The sequence below is a fragment of the Anser cygnoides genome, chromosome 11 (genome assembly GCF_040182565.1).
Source record: "Anser cygnoides isolate HZ-2024a breed goose chromosome 11, Taihu_goose_T2T_genome, whole genome shotgun sequence".
In the NCBI taxonomy this organism is placed as follows: domain Eukaryota; kingdom Metazoa; phylum Chordata; class Aves; order Anseriformes; family Anatidae; genus Anser; species Anser cygnoides.
The window spans coordinates 7,096,085-7,119,320 of record NC_089883.1 but is presented as its reverse complement, the minus strand read 5'-3'; the positions used below and the strand labels follow the sequence as shown (position 1 = coordinate 7,119,320).

Sequence of the window (23,236 nt, the reverse complement as noted above, 5' to 3'; positions counted from 1 at the left end):
CTCAGACTTAAAAAACAAAGCAAAAAAAAAAAAAGCCTAGCTGAATATGGATGACTACAGGCCTCCAAATCAAAGAGGGAGTTGATGACTATTTAAGAGGAAGAAGTCTTTGCTTGTTCCAAGATTAAAAACTTATAATTCTGGCCCCGGCTGAAGCACCATCATTCACCAATCTGGTACAATTTCGTCGGGCTGATCCTGTGCTCAGACAGACAGGCCATTATCAAGAGTTCCTCTATTCATTTCGCTTCCTGTTAGCCAGTGAAAGCCCCTTTTATATGTGCTCCTAGAGAGGCTGTTAAAGCCAGGGAAGACTTTCCGATGCAGAAGATAAGGTAGTTGGATTTATTCAGGGGAGGAGGAAGGGAAGCTGTACGGGCTGATTACAGCTGTTCCAAAGCAAGAAAAGTGGAGGTTTGCAGGAGAGAGGTAGAAGACGATGGATTTCTTATTAATAAGCATTACGCCAAGAGCATTGTTGTTAGAGTTCGCCATTACCTCTCCTGATATTCAACTACAGGATCAGGATTTTATTTTGTTTAAAGTTCGCATCACCAAGCATGCACGTAGTTGAATAAATCAAAAATAAATAAACGGACAAGAGAGAACAGGATATTTTTAAGAGATTGAGCAAATAAAAAAATAAATTAAAAAATTCAAACAATTCCCAAGACCAATAGGATAAAGTAGCCAGAGTCAGAGGGAAGACACTGTCTAGGAAATGCTCTCCAGATTAAGACAGTTCATGAGCAATTTTCAGGGTCAGGTCCTGTTCTCTTTGCAGACATGAGCGCTCAGACTTCAGTGGAGCAGGATGGTGATTTCCACATTACTTAACATGTGTCAGCAATTTTAAACAGTTGCTTTGCAGATTCCCAGAGCTAACCAAACAAACCCCACCACTGAGAGCCTGGTATAGTACTTGGCTGATGAAAAGCTGCCTGGAAACCCTATCAAGATGCTGAAAAACATTCCCCCTATTAATGTTCAAACAATCCGGTACAGTTACAATTGTTTTAAAACGTAAAAAGATGGAAAAGCAAACAAAAAACACATTTCTCAAGTTTTGAGCGGTCAAGCTAAAGAAGCAAACCTCTACCAAAAGTCAGGGCTAACAATGATGGTTGCAGGGGCAAAGCCTGCCTCTTCCTTCCCCTCTCCCAGACTATTCTTCTCCAAAATAGCTTGCAAAATAAACAAGAATCAAAACACCCACAGCAGAAAATAGCATGCAGCTTCAGAAGAAACCAACTCGGCTGTCCTTCATTACTTCATTCATTCCAAATGGACATCAAGTTGTTAACCTCTTAAAACATTAAATGAAATTAACGCAAGCAAAAATAATGAAATGTTTTACTACACTTTTATATGGGCAGGAAGATGTAAAACACAAGGCGATGCCTTTTGTTTGTTTGTTTTTAAAACAGGCACCAATTTGACTCAGACAGGGAGGGAGGGTAGTACGAACCTCCAAAAGGCAGCAAGAAGGAATAAGCACAGCTGGCGTGACAGAAACCCAGCAGAGATGGTCCACGGGTCCCCACGGGGAGGGTACGGTAGGCATATACATAAAAAGGGACAAGGCTGCCAAATCTCCTCTTGCACACCGAAGCAGACTGCACGACAGTAGTGGGCTCAAAATGCCGTGGAGGTTCCTGTTGTCTCCTTCGGGACATCTCTCCCAGTCCCAGCAAAGACCACTTCCACCAGCACCCCTCGCTCCCATCCCCACCGCAAGCGAAAAAACAGAGACACAACAAAACCCAGAGCCCGTCTCGATCCGTTTTCTCCTTGCAGCTATTACTAACCTCCTGCATGACTTCAGCACAAAGCATACAGCCCCTGGAGCCTGCTCCGCGCTCAGGTAATTTCTCCGTGACAGAGCAAGGACCAAGGAGCCAGGCGACAACAGCGGCTTCCAGCCCAGCCACCGGCAGGCCGCTCGTCAAACCTCAGCTGGGGCTCACCCTCTTCGTGCCGGGCCGAGGCACAGATATCGCCTGCTGCAATCACCAACTTCAGTCGCGAGCTAGTTGCCAAACGCTCAGATTTAGCGGGGATTTCACAAAAAGCTGCCAAATCTCAGATCCCCCCCCACAGCAAGTGGGAGTAACACCGCTTACCCATCTGCAGGCGCTCTCTGCATCACAACGTCCGAGGAGCTAATACGCTGTTATAAACATACAATGCACAAAAGCAGTTGTTCTTATTACTTAATTTGCAGTTTAACACCATTAATAAGGGTGAGTTTATCAAAACACAAAGGGTGTTGCCTATGGTGGGAATGTCGTAATAGGATGACAAGACACAGCCTGCTCGTTCTGCACGTTTTGTAAGATTGTTGGGCCTTTCCTGTCACAAAACAACCCTTGTTGCACCAATATTTAATTAAAAACAAGAGAAGAAAGTGCACCCAAACCTTTCCACTAGTTTTCAAGTCCAAGGAGTCCAACTCACAGGCAATTTGGAGCTGATGAACCACTGATACTCATCGCGTTACAAGGAAATGAAAAGGCACAGACTAGATGGCTCCCTGGTCACAACAGGAAAAAAAAGTCACAATAAGACCAGTGCACGCTGTCACTTATCTGGACGCAGCTAATCTGCCCTCAGTTAAAATATGACTTCACGCATGTGACAGTTTCAGGAAACCCAAAGCCGAACAGCTTTGCTGGGCTCTGATGTGTGACCTGCTGGTCTTCTGCAAATCCAAGATTGGTTGTTGTCATGTGCTTTGGGGTTTTTCTGGAGAACCCAAACAAATGCTCTTAGTTCTAGAGACCAAGCTATGGGTTTTTTCCTCCTTTACAGGCCTGGATATGGATGCACAGCTGTCTAATTTCTAGCCTCTGTACCGTTAACAGTTATACTTGGAATAGCTGTGGCTGAAGGAAGCAGAAGATTTCAACAGCAGCTTCTTTGTCGCTCCAAGGATCTGCTCCACCACACAAGCCTGCAATTCCAACGCTCTTGATATGTTGTGAACACGGACGCTTAGCAGCAGCCGTGCTCAGCACGACCACCTGCATTTCCCGACGCGCGTTCAGTCTGCTAAAGGAGTCTGTAAGCAAAGCTCAGAGACAAGTCAAAGAAACCCCAAAATCAGAAAGCAAACCCAGCAGATTCAGCTGCGGCTTCCCAAACTTCTGATGCTCTGAAAGTAAGGACTGTCCCTCTCGCCTGCCGAGAGGAGCTGTAGCACACGCTCGCTGCTGCCAGGAGGGTGAGAGGGCCGCCAAGGCATGCACAGAAGGTTTGTGTGCACACAGAATAAACAGCCTCTGCTAAACTCCTGTAACCAATTACCAACTATTCTCCACAGAGAATACAGCATCTCCTGGCTGCTTACCTAATCCTCAGCCCCTCCTCGAGCTGGCTTTCAATTCCTAAGTCTTCCACTTCGCTTCAGAAGCGAAAGATGAATGAAGCTGATTCACCAGACATCCTGGCTGAAAAGGCAAATAAAGGTGCTGCAAAGGCAGTCACTGCTGGGCAGTGGATTAGCAGCAGGGAGCTGTACCGGCACCAAACACCAGCACAGGTGAGCAGCCCCACTAAACGTACCCGAAGGGCCCTCAGCAAGGCTCCCCCCAAATCTGATCGGGGTCTGCATGCCAGGAGCGGACCTGACCCGAAACACGACTGGGGACTTTCTCTGCTCGGCATCCCAGCGCTAAGCTACCCCGTGATGCTAAGCAGATGCATCTTGAACATGCTGCTTCCTCTCATGTAAGGAGGGGAGACGAGGAAAAAAAAAAAAAGTCAGAAATAGTACTTATCAGAAAAAAGCAAATATTTTAAAAAGTACTGCTACTGTTTGTAGAAAGGCCTGGAAAATAGATACAGCTGAAGTTCCCTTAAACACGTGCTCGGTTTTTAAGCTGCATACCAGTCAGCCTGACAAATGGGCTTAGCTGGGATTGCTCGGACGAAGCCGAGGGTCCCGCGCCCCCTCCCCTTCTCCTAAGTAAGCGAGCGAGAGTTTCTGGCAAAGACACTGGTGTGCGAGATTTTAACATTCCCCCTTTCCATAAACAGTCATACATCAAGCTCTAAAAATTCGCTTCACAGAAACATTTGCGCTAGTAAAACTCAATTATTCTAATACTTGTATGACACATGCAGGAGGGGTGCATAAAAAGGTTATGGTGAGCTCATTTAAGAATTTAAACAAGTGCTTGATAAAAAGTTTTTGAATTATTCACTCAGCTCCACGATTAAATCAGGCTTCCAGAGGAGCCTTTGAACAACAGCACAGAAGAAGCTGTATTTGTAACAGGAGGGCGGCAGTGAAGCGATCACGGTGCCTCTCGGGGAGAGCCATTCGTAATTGCAGAGGTAAGCACACAGCGCCCCGCGGGATGGAACAGACACCTGGAGAACTTAGACTTCTCCCTTTCTCAACCATTCTGTTACGTCCCCAGAGCTCTGGGGCCAAGGCAGCTGAAGACATCAGTTCATCTCCCAGTGATGAACTTCCACGGTAAGGTTACACACGGCTCTGCAACTCTCTGTCCGTGAGCTCCCTGCACACAAACTGATTTTTTCCAAGCCTCCAAGCCCCCTCGCAGTACTGACCATTTCTATAGAGAGGGAAAGCTGGGGACTTGGAAGAGCTAAGGCAAGTGGTGCTCCACTTATCTCGTCCACACGGCCTTTCCCAACTTGCTTCCTTTCTTCCATTCCTTTTTCTTCCACATCACAGGCTGCTCTCGACAGCTCAGCTCAACGAACGCGAGCCAAGATTTCCTCTCAAAATAACCACTCCAAGACAACTTCAGCAAGGAACATCACCTAGAGAAACAGTCCCATTTGCTTATCATCCCCTATATGCCTATCATCCCCTCTCCGACATCAGTCTGATCCCAAATAAACTCACGGGCCAGTGACACAAGGCCACAAAGCTACAAAAGCCAGGGTGTCCCCCTGCTGTGTCCAGAGCAGGCAGGACGAGCCAGTATCCCACATTTCTGACGGCGTTACTTAAGTGGCGGTATTTCCTTCCCTCCAGCCCTTTCACTAAGTGCTCCAGTTAAGAATTAATGAAGTGCTTTCACACTCTGTCTGTCTGGAGGAGAGGTGGGTGTCACCTAACCAGCCTCTTGAGGACGAACACACCGCTCCTGTGCTCCTCCGGGACCACTGGCAGAAGGGCTTCTGCAGCACGCAATCGAAGGGCAAGTCTGGGGGGAGAAGCACGAGCTGAAAATACCACCTCGACAAATACCACCCAGCCTGGGGACAGCAGCAGGAGACTCACCTGAGCAGAACCAGCAGCACGTCAAACCAACACCACCAGAATTAGCCCCAAAAAATCTCAAGGGAGGCATCCTGCTGTTTCAGAAGAAATGGGTGTCCGGATGGTTTGGTTTTGCTATCGCAAAGCCAAGCCAGGAACAGTGCCACCAGCAACACGCCTCCTGAAGCCTTTTTGTTGTTGTTTTGGTTTTTGGCAGGGTAATTTGGGGTGCCTTTTTTTTTTTTTTTTCTTCTTCTTAAACCCTTGTGTTCAGTTCTGCTCCCGTACTTTCCTTCGAACACCCACCCACCTCCTCACTGGCCTGTTCGTACAGATCTGGCTATCTGAAGCACTGGTTTTCCTGACTAGGCTAAGACCAAGCACCTGCATCACTGCAAATGTAATTATGGCACAACACCACGGCTATTTGTAGACTTCCTGTTCATCAAATGATATTAGCGTACCTTTGCCTTGAGCGATTATTTACAGTGCTGGAAATCCTGAAGAGACACTAGAGAGGCAGCAGCAGCAACCCCCCTGCGTTATGCAATGACTGCGTTAGCTTTGAAATGACTCAGAGGGGAAAACAAAAATCAGAATAATTCTTTGTAAATCTGTCCAATGAAAAGAAGAAAAACTAATTCACTTCAAACTCTGGATTAGCTTACTCCAATTGATACAGGGAGGCATTTTACACTTCTGCTGAACTGGCAGCTCTAATTCAACTACAGGCTCCAACGCAGGCTTTAAGTCAAATTCCTAGGCAGAGTACAGCCCTTATTAGCCTGTCTTCACTGTAATTTTAATCCTAGTTAATTCTGGGCATGTAATTTATGTTATGAATAACCCACTTTTTTTTTTTTTTTTTTTCAGAACTGGATATATTGCATGTAGACTTATTCTCTGGCTAGCACAGTTAAGGTCTCCCTTAGAGGAACAGTATTTCACATATTGACAGAAAACAAAAAAAAACACTAAAGTTTTAAAAAACATGCAAAAACATTTTCATAAACGCATCACATCCAGTTGTTTTAACTACTACGCCCCAAGCCCAAGGAAATCTAGCCATGCAGTCCTGCTTTAGACAGAAGCGATGCAACAGAAAGATTTTTGATCTTTTTTAAAATCTTAACGAGCTTTGAAAGCGCTGCCTACAGTTTACAGGAAGCCTGCAGCGAGCACAGCACAAAGTCTGCATTAGAGTCAAAGTTGCCAACGCTACCGGTACACAAAACTCACCCGTTTCGGCACCAGCAGCACTGACATCCTGCAGCGGACCCGAGGCTCTGAGCACCAGGTTACTATCTCTCCTAATCACAAAACATTCGTTACGTGTTTCCTGCATTATTTGCATCATTTCTTGGACTTTTTTTTTTTTAATGCCCACTTAGTAAAAAGCTACCGACATCTCCCACTCAAACTCGAGAAAAAGGACCAAGAGCACTGACAGGGTGGTTTCCTACTCTCCTTTCTGTGCTCGCTGCTACGGTTTCATGTAATTTCCTTCTCTCCCCCAGCCCTGCTCAGGACACGGTTTCATGCACGAGCAGCTCAGTTACCACCGGGCTACAAGCCTGCAAATGAAGGCGTCCTTTCAAGCGAAGCCCGTTCAGATAATAGGACTAGGAGAGCCAGGCAGCATTTCCACATTTGCCGCATCGGGGCCACGTGAGGGGTTGTGATTTGAGCGTGAAACCCGAGCGGGGAAGCAGGGGCTGGGAGCAGGGCCAGATCCTGCCCGGAGCAGCAGATCTGCTCTCGGGGGTCCCCAGGGCGGGTCCCTCGCTCCGTCCGCGTTCCCACCTCGCTTCAGGCTGGCTCCACACCACCGCCTCTCTTTTATTGACTTGCACTAAAATCCTGACAAAGAAGGGGGAAAAAAAAAAAACAAAACAACACATTAATTGCATGCTTTAACCTCTAGGTTTTCCTCCATTTTGTCTGGTTTACACAGGCAAAGGCGAAGGCGAGCTGCTAGGACTCGACAGCACGTAGGGCTCTGCACAGACCCAGGCTCCAGGCGTGCAGCTGCGCGAGCGAGGCGCGCCGCGGAGGGCTCGCAGGCAGATGTTTCCAGTCAAGGATGCTGCCAAGGAGCCGGGAATGCCGGGTTCACTACCTTGGTGTTATTTACATTTCTCAACATCTAGCAATAACCATGCCACGAGCAGTTGAAAAAGGAAAACGCGGAGCAGCAGGGGAGCGTTTCACCCCAGCCTTCGCCGAGGGGGGAAGCCAAAAGCCGTTTTTATTCCCATTCGTCAACTTTGCCTTGTGTCATTTTGCCCGGCGAGCCACCAGGCGCTTTGCAGAGCAGCCTGAACGTGGCTCGTGTCACCTTCTCCTTCTGGCTTCCAGAACAAACTGATTTCTTGCCCAGTTTCTCCTCCAGTAAGTGTGCTGCAAACCAAACGTTCCTGAGACCAAACCTGGCACACTCTTGGCTAAAAAAAAAAAAAAAAAAAAAAAAAAAACCACCTTAGGGACTGCTGGGAGGGTGCACTTCGGTGGCATTCATCCAAACCTCAATCCTGAGACCCAGCAGGTTTGCGAATCGGCTGCCAGATCCAGTCTGGCAGCTGGAACAGCTCCGCCACGCGCTGCCCGGTCCACCCGAAAACACTGCAGCTTTATGCACAGAGCACGTTTTGACGACGTTCTCAGCCTGTCCCGAGGTGGCCCCAACAGCAAGAGATCGGGAGAGAAAGGGCGACGGGGGAAAAGCATTTTTTCACAACAGCTTTATTATCCACTGCGTCCTTTCTGAGCCCACAGCAGAGGAGGGGACAAAAAAAAAAAAGTCAGAGCCCACTTTTATTAAATCAGTATTTGCACAGGCTTTTAAGGGGTTCTGCGCTTCAATTTTCAAGCTGCACGCTCTGTATCATGTTTCTTTTAAAGCGTCGTGCTGGCGAACGCTGCCCAGACAGGGATCCTCTCCTGCAGGGCGCGGGGCTGCCCTCCTGCCACCACGGCACGCTCCCCTCGCCGAAGCAAACCAGACACTAATGCTATTTATGGATCCCATTGCAGAACTAGACAGGCTTCCCAGCCACTATTCATCAATGCGCAAAGAGGTTTCACTCCACGGCGGGGAAATCTAAGGGGAAAGAAGCCCTCAAGTTCTGCCTTATTTCTTTTAAGAAGGCATGCGCTGGAAGAGTAGCGCAATAGTCAACAGAGAAGAACGAGACCTGCAAATAAAGGCTGATCACAACTTCTTTGGGGATTACAATATTTAAAAAAATAAATGCATTTCAAAATAAATAAATAAAATAAAATTTCCTAAAGGATTATTAAGGGAAACCAAGTACCCAAGGAAAACACAGCCAGAGGTTGTCACTCCCCTGCACCCCGAAGAAAGGCAGGGAGCGTAACTGTGAGATCTCCCCTGCCTCACTGAAAAACACTACATCCGAGCTTCCAGAGCCATACAGCAGGACAATACCCACCAGCACTGCTTTTAAATATTAACACCGCAGAGCCCGCTGACTCACACTTCAGGGTTTTATTGGGAAGGACAACTTTGTTCTACAATCATTTTCATAGAAGCACCTTTGCATTTAAAATGCCAACTGTAAATGCATGTGCTGTTCACAGAAAGCACCCCCGAACAGGTAATTTGATATGCAAGAAGTTTTACAAAGCTCTCAAAGAGCCCAAGGACATTTGCAAGGGTAGATGCAAGTTTAGAATGAGTCTTAGCATATCATCAGCAAAAAACAATTCTATTCTTAGATATCTCCCTTCGGTGTTTCCTGTAATCTTCCCTTTTTTTTTTCCCCTCCTACTCCTTTGAGAAACGAAGTTGTTTGGTTATTAGAAAAAAAAAAAATATGGAAGAACCTGTTCTGCAAGGCATATGAACAAAGCAGTATCTTCCAAAAAAAGAAAAGCTCATTCAAAAGTATGTAAATATTAGGGCTGGTAACACAAACAATGAAACCACAGGAAACACGAGAAATTAAGAATAGACCGGGACTTATTTGATTTCTTGGCTGCTGGATGCATCAGAATTTCTCCGGGCTGGCCATATCAGTTTTATTCTCTGGATAACAGAGATCGGAGAGTTGACACAGAAAGTTTAAAGGGGGAAAACAAAATCAGCATCTGGCCTGATCCTGCCCGGGCTCCTTGGCAGGCACGGGCACCAACCACCGCGCAAGGCAACTACACCCAGGACCCAACACGGTACGCACCGGGCGTGAGCCTCCTGCACCCAGCAGCGAATTGCAGCCTTGCTTCAAGGAGAAGTTAGCAAAAACAGCCACTCGTGCTTCACAGCACCCAGAACACATCCAGAAATCTGCTCCTGAATGAGGAACGGCTTGCTAACGCTGAAGCAGAGGTGACAATTAATTCCCAGTGTGGTCCACGCCACTGCCACTCCGCAACTCCCCCTGGCTTGAAGGCACACATCCGTGCATTTTCCAGCTCAGGCATATTCCCAAAATCCCTGTTGCTGCTAGACACCTGTGTAGCAGCATCCCTGGTCACAGGAAAGCATTATGAGAGAGAGCAAAACGTTGCTCTGCTGAGCATCACTACCACGGTGCAACAGCTCCCTGCTCTTCATTCCGACTTCCATCAAGCACTGAAGCAAACCCCGTCCTTCGTTCTCAAGTTATCCAGTGGCTCTGATCCAGCATTAGCTAAGACAGCCAAAAAAAAAAAATCCTTAAAAAGAAAACAGTTTAGCTCCCTCAAAGCAAACATCAAGTGATGCAGCATTCCTGAAGACAAAACTTAACAAGAGTTAAAGCACGCTTCCTCCAAATGGCCCGAGTTTTCTCCCGGCACTGGAATATCATAAGCCCCAGGCATAAATACACACAGGTATTTATGCAAACAGTATTGGTATTTTTTTATTAATATCAGAAGCAGCAATGAGACAGGATTTTTAGTAAAAGTTGGCAAAGATCACAAATTAATTTCTAGAGGGAGGAAAAAAAAATATATATCTTCCAAGCAGAGCATAAAAGACTTTCTAAATTTACACTCCCTGAATACCCTTTATCATTTTCAGACACTTCAAACACTCACTCGTTTTGTATAATGCAGTGTACAATAACTGGGTGATTGCCATTTATCTCAATGGCATCTCAAAGCACTGACTGACACAACAGAGGGAATGGGTCACGCAAGCACCTAAGCAAGGGAAGGCTGGGAAAGCACACGTTTTGCAGTTTCAGGGAGATATACGCATTTTCAAGCCCTTTCTTTGCCACAACTCCTCCGTGCTCCTCAGGTAGCTCTGAGTTTTCATTTCAGGGCTTGCCGTCAGCGTTCTGAAGCATCAGCATTTTGTACGCTCGCTGCTGCTGGGACAGGATCTCTGATTATTCTCAGGCAGCCTGATGACTTCTGAACTTTGAGATTATAAAGCAAGAAAGTTACTGAACACTCACATGCAAGTCGACTGGCTAAGAAAAAGCAGCACAAAGTCCTGCCAAAATCCTAGTTAATCTGATAAAGCCAAAACCAGGGAGGTCTTAAGCACTCTTTTCCCCCCGTAGTTTAAACAGAGCTAATTCCAGCTGCAGAAGGAAGCACACCGCGTTTTGCAGCACACCTCTTCAGCAGACACTGCACCTGAAGGGACGACCATTTACCACCCTCAAGCTACTGCCCGTGAGGAAGCCGTAAGAGTAAAGAGAGTAAAATACCCAGAATCCAGGAAGACGTGGGACTCAGACACATGAATTTCACAGATGGGCAGACGTCGCTTGTAATCCGAATGGAGGAGGGAGAAACAAATTAACGACACGTACGTGACAGGCAACTGGTTACCTCCCCAGCCCTACTTGGATTTTCCTACATCCGATGCACTCTGCAAACAATTAATCCTCTTAACGTCCATGCAAACATATTTATTACCCACAGTCGTAGCTTGCAAGCTCTTTAAGCAATGAGCTGGTTCTTTTTCTAGCTTAAAACAGGGCTCAGTACAACTGGCACCGAGGCTCTGCCTTAACTGTGAGCCACGCGCTCCCATCACCCCGTTCCCCCCAGCATTTTCTGGAGGCGACGAGCGAGACGCCCACTCGAGACACAAACAGGCACTGGTAACCTCCTTAAAAGCGCTCGAACCCTCACCCCCCGTGCTGCACGCACCCTCCTTCAGGCGACGACAAGCAGAAGACTCATTCAGAAATTCATTAGCGGCCGTGGCCAGTGCAGAGAAGCGGCTCTGAGCTCAGCCCACGTTGCACAAGTGGCTGGGCACAGGTCAGTTCTTGCACCGAAACCCCCAGCGAACACCCCCAGCAGACCTGCAGACGAGGCACGATTTACGTTCCTGGTGGTGACTGCGCTGCTTAATACAGGAAAACCCGCAGCTACCCAACGTTTGCGGCAACATTTCGCCTTGCATCACACAAAAGCACGAAGAGTCACCTGGACCTTGTGAAATGAATGCTTGTTAAACAAGCCTTCCCTTCGCAGCAGTAGAGGGAAAGGGGGTTTGAGCCTTCATTTCTCTAGCCAGCCCTCGGCTAAGACAAGCTACCCTCTTTGCAGCTGCTAGGAGAAGAGAAAGTGTAAACATTTACATTTAATGCAACGAAAGGTTTGCTCACCACCTCGTGTAACGCCGCGCTCACAGACGGTGATCACTCATCATAAAATGGGTGGAGCGGCCGCAAACCACTCAGCGATGGAAAATCTGACTCCCTTGTCAAGGGAAGCTCCTGCCCAGGCTGCAAACCCCACGGAGACATGCAAAGCGCTGTCGTTACTCCCAGTGTGGGAAGTCTTTCAGCTACGGATGCAAAAACATCTGCTACGTAGCATGTGAACCGGCATATTTCACTTTCATCTCCAGGATCAATATCTGCACTGACTTAAAGAGCTTCAGATCAGGCTGCAGGAACTGTTTTAATCTAGGTCACACAAACTCATCCATCCCCGGTTTGTTTAAAACACAGCGCTCCTCAAGCTCAAAGTGCAGAGTTTAAGACGTCCAGTGCCATCAGCGAGGCAGCCTTGTTGCTACACCGCAAGATTTACGAGAGCACGGAACAAACCCAACAGAACCCATCACGTAAGACCTTAGGTACGCGGCGGCATAAGCCTCGCTCCTCAGCTGACTCACCGAGTGATGCTAACCGAGAAAGGGGCAAGCCCCGGTTCTGCTGTGATCCTACCCGTGGGTTCAGCACTGTATGCACTCAGGCATCAAGAGAAATTGCCTTGTATACCCACCACATCTTGATATCCCGTCACCCCTTCCCTCCCCCCAAAAAAGTCACTTCCCCCGTTCTTTAACACCTGCTTCCTCCACCCAAGCATTCATTGTCCAAACGCTATTATGGGACCGAAGGCTCCAGCATCCCAGAGGAAACTTGGGAGGAAAACCAGTCTATAAAACAAGCAGTCTCCATACAAGACCTCCCCATTCACTGCAGTAAGCCCAGACCTCGGCATTCCCTATTTTTCCCCTTCCTTACTATTGCCTCCAAGGCTCGTCCAGGCGCCGAGACGCACGTGCCAGGAAGCCGAGCGTGCCACCCGTCCTGGTACCCAGCCCTGCTGCGTCTGCATGCGAGGAGGGAGCTCAGCCCTGCAGGATGCTCGCAGCCCCTCCGCCCGCCGGCCGCAATACCTGCGGGAAGCAGCGTCCGCGCGTCACGCAGGCCAGGCGCCTTCGCCCATGGAAAACAGAAAGGGTGAGTCAGTAGGTTCGAGTCTGGAGGCAGCCGCGTTTAAAACAGCTGTTCCGTGCCAAAATACTTGTTTGTAATGGTTGTGTTAACTGCAGCGCTCGGGCTTACCTGGCAGTTACACCACTGGGGGCAGAGACACGTTGGGAAAGAGATTTACTTTCCAAAGTAACTTTGCCAGAAACCTCAGATACAATTTAGATGAAGCTACAAAGCCCCGTCACAGGTTTTAACATAACTTACTGCTCCAATCTGCATTAGTCATGGGTGATAAAAAGCACGGAGCCACATGTGGGACTGAAACACCACACGTCAGGTAGCCTCTCACCACCAAGTTCTGAACATCGCCATCCAGTGCCACATACCCTTCTGCCCTGCTCCAAGACGGTCACTGTAAATCACACAACAAGAGTAAGTCTCACCAACGTTCATTATCTTTATTTAAATGAAGTAATTCATCACCTATTTTATTTTCCCTCCCACTCAGAGGAGAAAGAAACACACCTGAAGTCACTGCTACAGAAGGAAATCCTTAAATCCTTCCCTTTACCTTTCCCTTTTCACTTTAAACAACAATTTGGGGAAATCTCTCATCACGTTTTTTGCAAATGGGAAAATTAAAAGCAGTTCAACAAAAAGACTAAAAGCTAGTAGCATTTGTGAAAGGTGGAGCAGACACCGGAACGAAGTTAAAAAAAGATAGATTTTTTTGCAGCTGCTCTAGCAAAGGCTAACACTTCATACAGACTATAAGAAAGTCTCACAACCGCTTGAAATTAAGATGTAGGGGATCAGTTGCAAGTACCCGTGCTCATACATTTTAAACAGCATCTCAGAAGTGCAACTACACAGGATCCACCTCACGGACAGGAGCAAGCCATCACCATCCCACCAGCCCCAGGGAATCTACTGGAAAACTGATGCAAGGATTAACCATGCAAGAAAACTGTGACAGTTTATTTGTCACATTTGCTGATTAAAAAAAAAAAAACAAAAAACACACCACTTCTGAAAGACAAGAGCGCCTAGATGGGAAAAGAATTTATTATGAACAGGGCAGGTTATGGAACCACAGGAAAAAAGGTGAATTCTGTGTCTTTATGAAGACAGAAGAGGCAGGAGGTGCCATACCATACCCTCACACAACATGCTTAGAATATATTTTGTTTCAAGCCCTCAACACTACATCTGTAGGAGGTGCAGACAGTAGTTTGAGGGGTATTTTTTACTTAGACTTACTCCAAGCCCATGCACAACATTTGAGAGGCTCCCAAAACAGCTCCATGCTTGGACTGCAAGAACTCCATTGTTACTCCAGAAAGAATTTTAGTTTTTTCTGTTGTGAAAACCACCCAAGAAACTCTTCCGCATCCAATTTTCATGTTTTTTTTTTACATATATATATATAGATATGAAAATCTTGTTAGACTGCATGACCACATCATAACATGGGATCAAGTACAGCTACAACAGAATTAAAGTTTATTTTCTGCAAGTTATCACTCTGCAAACTTTTTAAAGACCGTTGACTACTTAAAAATATTTGTGATTACACCCTCTTCCTCAGCAACTTGTAAGTGTACCTAAAATGGTTATAAAGGGAAAAAAGATGATAAAAATGTCAGGGTTCACTTTTGCAGGGGGCATCTCTCCTCAGCCTGCCCAGAAGTAATGGCAGTCTTCGGGAACTTTAAAAGGAAACAATTTAACTTCTAACTCACTGGCTTATCTCAGAAACATCTATCTCCTTAGTCATCTTCACATGCTGTAAAACAGGGATGGGCACTGCAGTCAAATGCCTTCTTTGCAATCGGAAAAGCGCTTCCAAGGGTGCAGCTCCAGGAGAACTTCCCTGAAGGAAGCACCGGAGCAAGGGCGCATCTCCTGCCGCTGCCCCGGCAGGCACAGGGCGACGCGCTGCAGGCAGAAGGAAGCATTTGACTGAGCTTTTCTCCACCAGGGAACTGATCCGAAGTAAGAACCGTACAGAAATAACAGTAATACCAAGTTATTCTCGACTGGAATCAGCGTCGCAGTCTGGTTCGTTTAATAGACCCGCAAATACCTGCGTGGCCCGGCTGGGGAGCAGGAACAGGCTGCTTACAGCTACGGCACACAAAAGAGCTCACGAAATTGCAGTCCGAGGTTAGGGTAACCCTGACAAAGCTTTACCTATTGCCTGCTTCCCCACAAGCTCTGGAAAGGAACGAAGCTGTTTACTGGCTTCGTGGCGTCACGGCGTATTTGTCACGTAGACAGCAACCGAGAAGTCACCCTGCTGGCGTGGCAAAGGGAATGGGCCATAAATATATAAAGATAGATGTTTTTCACAAAGATCCGTACAGCTTGAATGCAGCAACAAGTTCCCAGCCTAGCTGCTTTCCCTGGAGAGCTGCCATCATATTTTCTTATCGCTAACCAAAGTAACTAACCAGCTAACTCCAAGTGATGTGCTTTACCTGCCAGATCTACATAAAAGTCATTTGCAAGGGAGAAAGGCAGGTTTAAAATAAATAAATAAATAAAAAGGCAAGAGGACGGTGTGCCGTATCCGTGGCTTTGTTTTGAAAAGCAGCGAAGAACTGCGATGCCAGGCTGCGGCACCACGATTCAAGTGTCTGAGTATTCGGTAAGTACTAGGAGCGGCTGATTCCCTCCCCACATCTAGTTGTTGTCAGCAGTTTTCAAGGGGGGAAAAAAAAAAAAAAAAAAGAAAAGGTGAAAGGCAACTAAGTTTTTTCGTAAAAATCTGATGGTGTCTAACACCCTAACAAAAAGTTCTGGTTTAGGGAAGCGTGGTGCCTTCTGGAAATGACCGTGCAGGTGGTGCATGCCTGGCTCCCAGGCAGGCTGTATCCCCCGTGGTGAGCCACAGCCAAACTGTATTTGCATCCAGAGCTACCAGCTGCTCCACAAAGTCCCTTATTACCTTTATCCCATGGGTGATCATTGCAAGCAAGCAACAAATGAGCACTTGGCACCCGGCAATCCCAAGCTGCAGGCTGCGAGGTGCTTCCCACCTGAGCTGCGCGGCCATTCGGCCTTTTGTGTGCCGGCAGACAGGATGCTGCCGATCTTCCCCTCTGCCTGGAAAGCAGGCCAGTACTGCCAAACCACTGCCCATCAACCTGGTAAAACACGGGGCCACGATCGCTCAGGGAGAGCAAATGGCACCCTTGCAGCCTCCTGCACCACCCAGCCTCTCACCCGAGTTGTTAACTTCTGCACGCTGCCTCCCACCGCTGGCAAAACCAAACCCAAAGATTCTCCGTACTTATCAGCTACGTGGTTCAATTGACTGCAGGCTACCTGTTGCCTGTGTGGGGAACCCCTACAGAAATAATATTTAATAGCACTCGCGTAGATTGCAGATAACGAGCTAGAGCACTAAGTAGGAAGGCTTCCAGGCTGTTTCAAGGACTGTTTTATAGGCAAGTGGAACATCACCAAACACCGGGCAGAGAAAACTGATCTGTTCGTGTCCTGGATACGGGGCGGAAAAGAACTAGGTACCACATGCACAACAACTTCCACTGACCGTTTTTGTGTGAAGCAGCTATCTGTTATAACTTCTTATGCCAGCAGAAGGCTCTACGAAAGCCCCCCCGCCCTTGTAACACTGCCTGTAAGCCTACCAGCGTTTTTCTCCTCTGGTATAATTTATAGACCGCTGCCCTACCTCATGCTTTGGATAGAATAACCAGATTCCTTTAACAGCACTTAATCCCCCTCTCAGTACAGGAGCGTACCCTGGACCAGAACACGGCTTAGTCAGGAGCGTATCCTGCTGAGAGATTAGCAGCAAGTTCTGCATGAGCCTGCGTCTCACAGCTTCCCCACACAGCCCATGTTTAAAACCCTCCATTTACCTGGCAGGGCTCTATTTGTATGAAAAGCTGGGACTTTTCAACTGCGTTTTTCCTCCTCCGCTGCTGTGGGGCTGTAAATCAGGAACACCAAGCTCCTGCCTGGCTATCTGGCCACGGCTATCCCCCGTTCCTCCACGCATTGCCATGTCCTCACCTTTTGGAGCGTGCTGACCATCCCTTGGCCCCCCGGACCTGGTTGCCAGACACGGGCTGGAGCACGGGGCCGACACGATGCCGCGCTACCTGCGGGGAGGCTTGTAATTCAGGCTGCCTGCAGAACCCGTCTGCCTTGCCCAACTCCACATCCGTGCCCTTCCAGCAACAGCCCCAGGCCAGCCTGTCTGCCCAGCGCCGGGCAGCGCCGAGAGGACAGACGGGAGACGCGCTGGGCTCACGCCATAAACGCAGGAGATAGGTACACGTTTGAACTCACGCCAAGGGACAACACATGCCCGGGCTATCCTCGCCTTGCTTAACGCACCCATACCCTGCTACGAGGCCTGGAAATCAAAAAAAAAAATTAAAGAAAAAAAAATAGGGTCCAAGCAAGATATCCAACCACGAAAGGTGACAGCCTGGAACCACAGTGGTATAGCAAGAGCCTTCTGCATGAAGGAGTGCTCCTCTACGACAGACAGCTTCTGCCCACAGACACAGATGTTGTGAGATTAATGTCAATCTACACCCACTGTTAGGATATCTCTGAATAAAATACACCTCCTCTAACACGGCGCTAACTGAATCACTCCTGCCTTACCTTCGCGGGACTGTGCGGAACTTGGTTCACCTCCGCAGTTCCCCTACAACTCGGCAAGGGTGTGCACAGCACCAAAAGCACGCCAGGCAACGGACGGATTTTCAGCTGAAGAGAGTCACCACCGAGGGAAATAATGTAGTTTGGCCTTTTAAAACCACTGCGATTACGTGAGCTGAAACTGCCAGCACACGAGGCACTCACAGATCTCAGAGCAACTGTCTAAACTCCGCGCTGAAGCTACATGCTTTACATATTTCTACTGCACCGCATATCTCCATGAGCACCTACAGTTTTATGGCTGACGCGGCTTGCAGGGAACACCACAGCTACCAACTGTCCTGCACGAGCACAGCATTCATAATCCCTTTATCAAGACCCCGTCTGGTCGTCCACGATCAGCACAGAACACCCTTAAAAACTTTTAAAAGAGCTTTTTCCCCCCCGAGCTCCAGCTAACGCGCAGCCCTGCGAAGGACACGGGGCAGAACCCATTACAGAGGTCAGCAAAACTCGGCTCCACTAATCCCAGCTCCTTTCCATGACTCGTGGGGATAACGCAGCCACGGCCGGCGGATTAACCAGCTCGGACAATTTGCAGGTTAAGAAACGAGCACGCTTTCACAGTCCTCGCCCAGGAGCCGTCGCGTTGGCTCTAGCAGAAGCGCGGCTCCCCTCGAGCACGTTTTCCAGCAGCAGAGCGACCCTGCACAACAGCCCCCCAGCCGCGACCCCCTGCCCGACAACCCACTGAGCCCCAGAGGTGGGAAAAAACAAGAGCAGAGGAGACCGACTGAAAGCCCGGCTTACTTTCTCAGCTAAAAACCAAACAAACTAAGACACGAAGTTGCATCGGCGAAGCCCGAGATTCTGTTTTTCTCTCCCCCCCCCCCAGCACATCAATGGTTTGAGTAGCGAGGAAGAGGAGGGAGGCTGGGGGCCAGCCGGGGGGTGTGTTCGCGTGTACATATGCGTGTGTTTGTGTACATACGTGTGCATTTACGTGCCTATGTGTGTGTGTGTGTGTGTACGGGTGTGTTCGTGTGCTCGCCCCCCCGCAGCAGCCCGGGCACACGGCCGGGGGTCGCCCCCCCCCACACCCCGGGCAGCCCGCAGACAATAGGGGCGGGAGCAGGCGAGGCGCGCCGCGCCAGGAAAGAAGCGGAAAGTAAAGGAAAAAAGTGAGAATCGGGAAAAAAAAAACACGAGAAAAAGGACACGCGAGGGAGAGGCTGAGCGGCTCCGCACGAAGTTGCGCGGAGAAAAGCCCCGAGGAAGAGGAGGAGGAGGAAGGGCGGGGAAGCGGCCGAGGGACCGCGGAGGGGCAGGGGGGGTCCCGCAGCGCCCCCACTCCTCCACCCCCCTCCAAAGACCCCCCCCTTTCCCCCTAACCCCCCCCCCCCCCCCCCCCATCCTCCGCCAAACTCCTCCGGGGCACAGACACTCACCGCGGCGGGCGGCTTCGCCCCTGGCAGCAGCGGGGCCGGGAGGGAAGGGAGAGGGAAGGGGACGGGGAGAAGGGAAAGGGAGGGGGGGGGGGAAAGGAGATGGGAAAGGAGGGGGGTAGGAAAGCGGCCGGGCCGGGTGCTCTCCGCCCGGGGAGGCGGGCAGGAAGGAGGGCCGGGGGCTGCGGGCTGCGAGCCGAGAGCCGCCGCCGTGCCCGCCCCCGAGCCGCCAGCCCGCATGCGCCGCCCCGCCGGGCCGAGCCGGGCTGCGACGGGCCGGGCCCCCCCGGGCAGGGGGCAGCGGGCGGGGGGGGTGCAGCCGTGCCCGGACGGGGGCTCGGTCTCGGCTGAGTTTCAGCCACCGGCCCCGGGATAAAGTGGGTCTGTCGGGGAGTGTCACCCCCCCGGGCCACCTGGCTGGCTGGCCCCGTTCGTTTGCCTTGTTGCGGTTTGGGTGTTTCTGAGTGCTGAAAGGACGCAGGGAACTTTTTTGTTATATTTTTTTAATGTGCTGCGGGTTCGTTTTTATTTAGAGGGGATACTTCCTTCCCACGCGCTGGACGTGAGCTTTAATGGCTTGTTTTGCATGGTGGCACGTTGCTGGCGTGCCCACCTCCTGCAATGGAAAGGCCTCTTCCAGCACAAGCTGTCCAGCCGTGAATGCGGTCTGCTGTACGCAAACACCACACATCAGTTCCTAGCACAAAATCGAGCAGCTCCACTCGTGCCCCACAGGGACAGCCCGCAGCCCCATCCTCCTCCACAGCGCCTTTCCGCAGGGCCCGCTGCTCTGTTGCATGAGGTGTGGAGTTTGATCAAGGAAGATCTCCCTCGCTGTTCCCATGCCTTGCCCCGGAAGATGGTGGAAATGGCAACCCACCATTAGCAGACGTATTCGTGTGGCCTGTGGTCCGCGTGTGGCTAGGTTTGAGGAGGCCTCTGGAGAGAAGATGCACGGTCTGTTGTGGCGGCGACCTGCCTTCAGTTAGCGTTTATGATGGAGGCTCTTTGGAAATGCGTTCATGTGGCGGCCCAGCGTTTCCCCTCAGCTTAACCTACTGCACACGGATGCATCCCGCTAGCCCTGGTGGTGGCCAGGCGATCGCGGCCACAAAGACTGTGGCCACGCTGAGTTACTTGTGTGACTCCTGTCGCACTAAAGCTGGGCAGCCTCACCTCACTGCAACCGACCCCAAAAACGCTTGGTATACTTCCCACAGAGACTTTGCTGCTGGCCAGAGCGATGCACAAAGGCTGTGGGTAATTTCTGTACCTAGTGTGCTCTCTCTGTAGAATAAAAATAATAACACTGACCTGTGTACAGTGGAGATTTCCTGCTGAAAATGTTCTGCATGAGCGTGGCATCGTCTTCCAAGGCATGCAGTGCTGATCCTGTTTAAATCAACTGAAATAATAAAAATGTTTTCAACCCTTGTGCAACTTGATCATTTGGAGGCTGGAACATACCGACACCATACGCCCTTTTAAACCAGGATGTAAAGCAATAATTTTTCATGCATGGCTCCAGCAGGGTGAGGCACCTGAGAGCAGGGATACTGGAAATACAGTCTCATTTGCCTTCCTCCCATCCCTGTAAGAAGGGCGTATGAGAGGAACACTCGGAAGTTCCCAGACTCCAGAAGAGGGGACGGCTCAGGATGGCTCAGGAAAGAGCACCATCTAGTGAAAAGCCACTTCCTGCAGAAACTCTGTCCCCTCCGAGTCTCCAACCAAACAATGACTAACCCAGCCCAGCCCAGCCCAACCTACCTCATAACATGAGGCAATCAGGAGGAGGTAGCGTGGTGACAGATAACAGGTGCCTAAAATTTTCCATAACACACGCTCTGAGATCTGGAGCTTTACCCTCCTGGCCGTCCATCAAGGGAACGTTTCTTCTCTGCTTGGCGGCCCCCGCCTGGCAAGCCAACCTCTGTCTGTGGCTGCCTCCCTGGGGCTGGCATGGCCCCAGTCCTGCCAAAGGCCCTAGCCATGTCGTGGCGATCAGAAGACAGGCAAAGGGCCTCAAATAGTTCAGAAAGGCTTTGCACAGGAGGATACAATGGTAATCTGCAAGCAAGGCTGTCCAGAAGTGTTTACCAGAGTCGTAATATTCCATGAGGCAAGGAAATGAGCTTAGAAAACAGAAATATCAAGGCATCTGTGAAGGGAAATAGTTTTAAATTTACTTCTGACAGGCAGGAGTTTCAGGGCGATGACTCCCCGCTGGCAAATGGGGGAATTTGGGGGGATTTTGTGTGGTGGCTGAAGTTACGGGCAGATTGCCGAGTCAGGGTGCTTCCAAGCACAGTTCTCCTTGCCCTCTGCTCAGCGAGGTGGGGTAGCACAGCTCCTGCACCGATGCCTAGCGGGAGGCCGCCTGAGCTCAGACCGCTCAGCAAGGCGGCGGGACCGACCGGTGGGCCCCGTCCTTCACAGGAGTTCTGACCCTTTCGCTCCAGGAGTCAAAAAGGGGGCGGAGAGGGTGTAATTACAAATATTTCTGTGAGACTGAGCTTCTCCAGAGCGCCAGGCGTTGGCCATGACTTATGAGGGGAATTACAAAGGCGGGAAGGGACATGGGGCGAGTACAGAGCTCCCCGAGGTGCCAGGCAGAGGCTCAGGCCCCGTCGCAGCCCAGGCTCCCCTACCCTACAGAAGGGTTCATAAGGCCTCTGCCCAGGACCAGAGCAAGGAAAATCTCCACTGCCAGCCACTTCAGGTGCCTGGCCATGTTCTCATCAGCACATCTCTGTGCCTCTGCCTTCACCAGGATGTAGTCTGTGCTCTACTTATGTCTTTCAATTGTTTCCACCCCCAAATCCTTTATCTCAAAATATCCTGCCTGCACCCACGTATAACCACAAACCAAAAAAGAGAGACAGTAGACGAAGGGAAATTTGTGTGGCAGCTTTGCGGATGCTAGCCTTCTGACAAATCATTTGCCTTTCAAATTGTCTTTGACACTGGTTCCCCCACGCCATAAGTCCAGTAAATAAAAATCAAAAATAAAATATATATGTAAAAAAATAATCAGATGTTCTTTCATTGCTTCTTTCAGGGTCTAATTTGTCACAAACGTTGCTTCAGGGCTCCTTAATTCTTGCTCGGGAACTAGATTTAAGTACTAGTTGCACTCGCGAATGAGAATGGAATTTGGATCTGCACAACATAATCTGAACATTTGTGTGTAGTGGCATGAATTAGCAATATGAGCGCATTGTTCCCATTTGCTGGAAATTAGCTGTCCTTGCAACTGAATAGAAAACAGAGTTCAATGTAATGATGGAAGCAGCAACTATTAAAGATTTGTTTTCATCATGTTTAAGCAGCTACAAAACTGAGACACATAGCATGAATGTGGCTGACAATCGTGTGCCGGGCTTTCTTTGTGTTTCTCTTTGAAGCCGGTGCCTGTAAAATGAGGCAGTGGTAGTTGAGATAACAGCAGCCACACCTGAAGAGATTTGAATATCATTTTACTTCTTCACCCTCTACCAATATCATCTGTAAAGTCCTGTGAGCTGAGTAATCTTTTCTGCAAAATTATTGCCTGTGATTGAGAGCAGCCTTCAGCTGAAGCTTCCCCTTTCTTGGGAAGGATGTATCGCAGTCAACATGCAAAAGTCCTGAGTAAGTCACAGTCGTCAGACATTGGAGTTCGCCCTTAGAACAGGAGATAGCCTGGAATGGGTGACAGTGATTAAAAACACCCAAGCCATAATGCAAGCACTCTTGACCCACCACGCGTAATTCATGAAATCAGAGGAAGTTCCCCGTGGTTCTTCTGCCCCTCTGTGGGAAGGCTGGGGGGCTTTGTGGGAGGAGAAGGTGGCGGTCTGCACCTCGCTGTCACCCGCTGCGGTCTCCAGCTGCTCGTCACTGCCCTCTCTGACTATTTCTCAGTGCTGGAAGGCAGTGCTTATCAGCCGGTCACGCAGATGTCCTTTTCGTTAGTCGCTCACTTGGGGGGCACCCCTAGCAGGCCCACGGGGCCCCTCTGTGTGCTGATAAGCTGTGCTAACACCAAGCCCTTAAAACTCCCCCTTAGGTGTATTATTGAAAGCCCTGATATAAGCATTACCTTTCTCTTCTGGCCAAAAAAGTACACCCACATGCATCTGTGGCTGGAACAGATAATTTTGTTTTACATTGTATTTGTTTTAAGTATTCTCAAGACCAAAGAAATCATCTCGTGAGCTCTGTGTTATACCTCTACATGCTGCCTTGCTTGGTCTGTACATGCAAGTCCCAACCTGTTAACACAA

At 49.4% G+C, this 23,236-nt stretch overlaps 1 protein-coding gene and 1 long non-coding RNA gene across 3 annotated transcripts in view; both read right to left on the bottom strand.

The window, feature by feature from the left end:
• LOC106036455 (A-kinase anchor protein 13-like) overlaps window positions 1-19,107 on the bottom strand; it is a 99,389-nt gene extending 80,282 nt beyond the window's left edge. The window contains exon 1 of one of the 2 annotated variants that reach the window (XM_067003853.1): window positions 18,972-19,107. The gene's annotated coding sequence lies outside the window, so the exon portion shown is untranslated. The remainder of the gene's footprint in view (window positions 1-18,971) is intronic. The other variant, XM_067003852.1, reaches the window with a different exon arrangement.
• Window positions 19,108-19,466: 359 nt separating this feature from the next.
• LOC136791697 (uncharacterized) lies at window positions 19,467-20,729 on the bottom strand. The gene is made up of 2 exons (XR_010834237.1): window positions 20,283-20,729; window positions 19,467-19,907 (listed from the first exon to the last, which is right to left on the bottom strand). It is a non-coding gene; the product is annotated as an uncharacterized lncRNA (long non-coding RNA).
• Window positions 20,730-23,236: the final 2,507 nt, after the last annotated feature.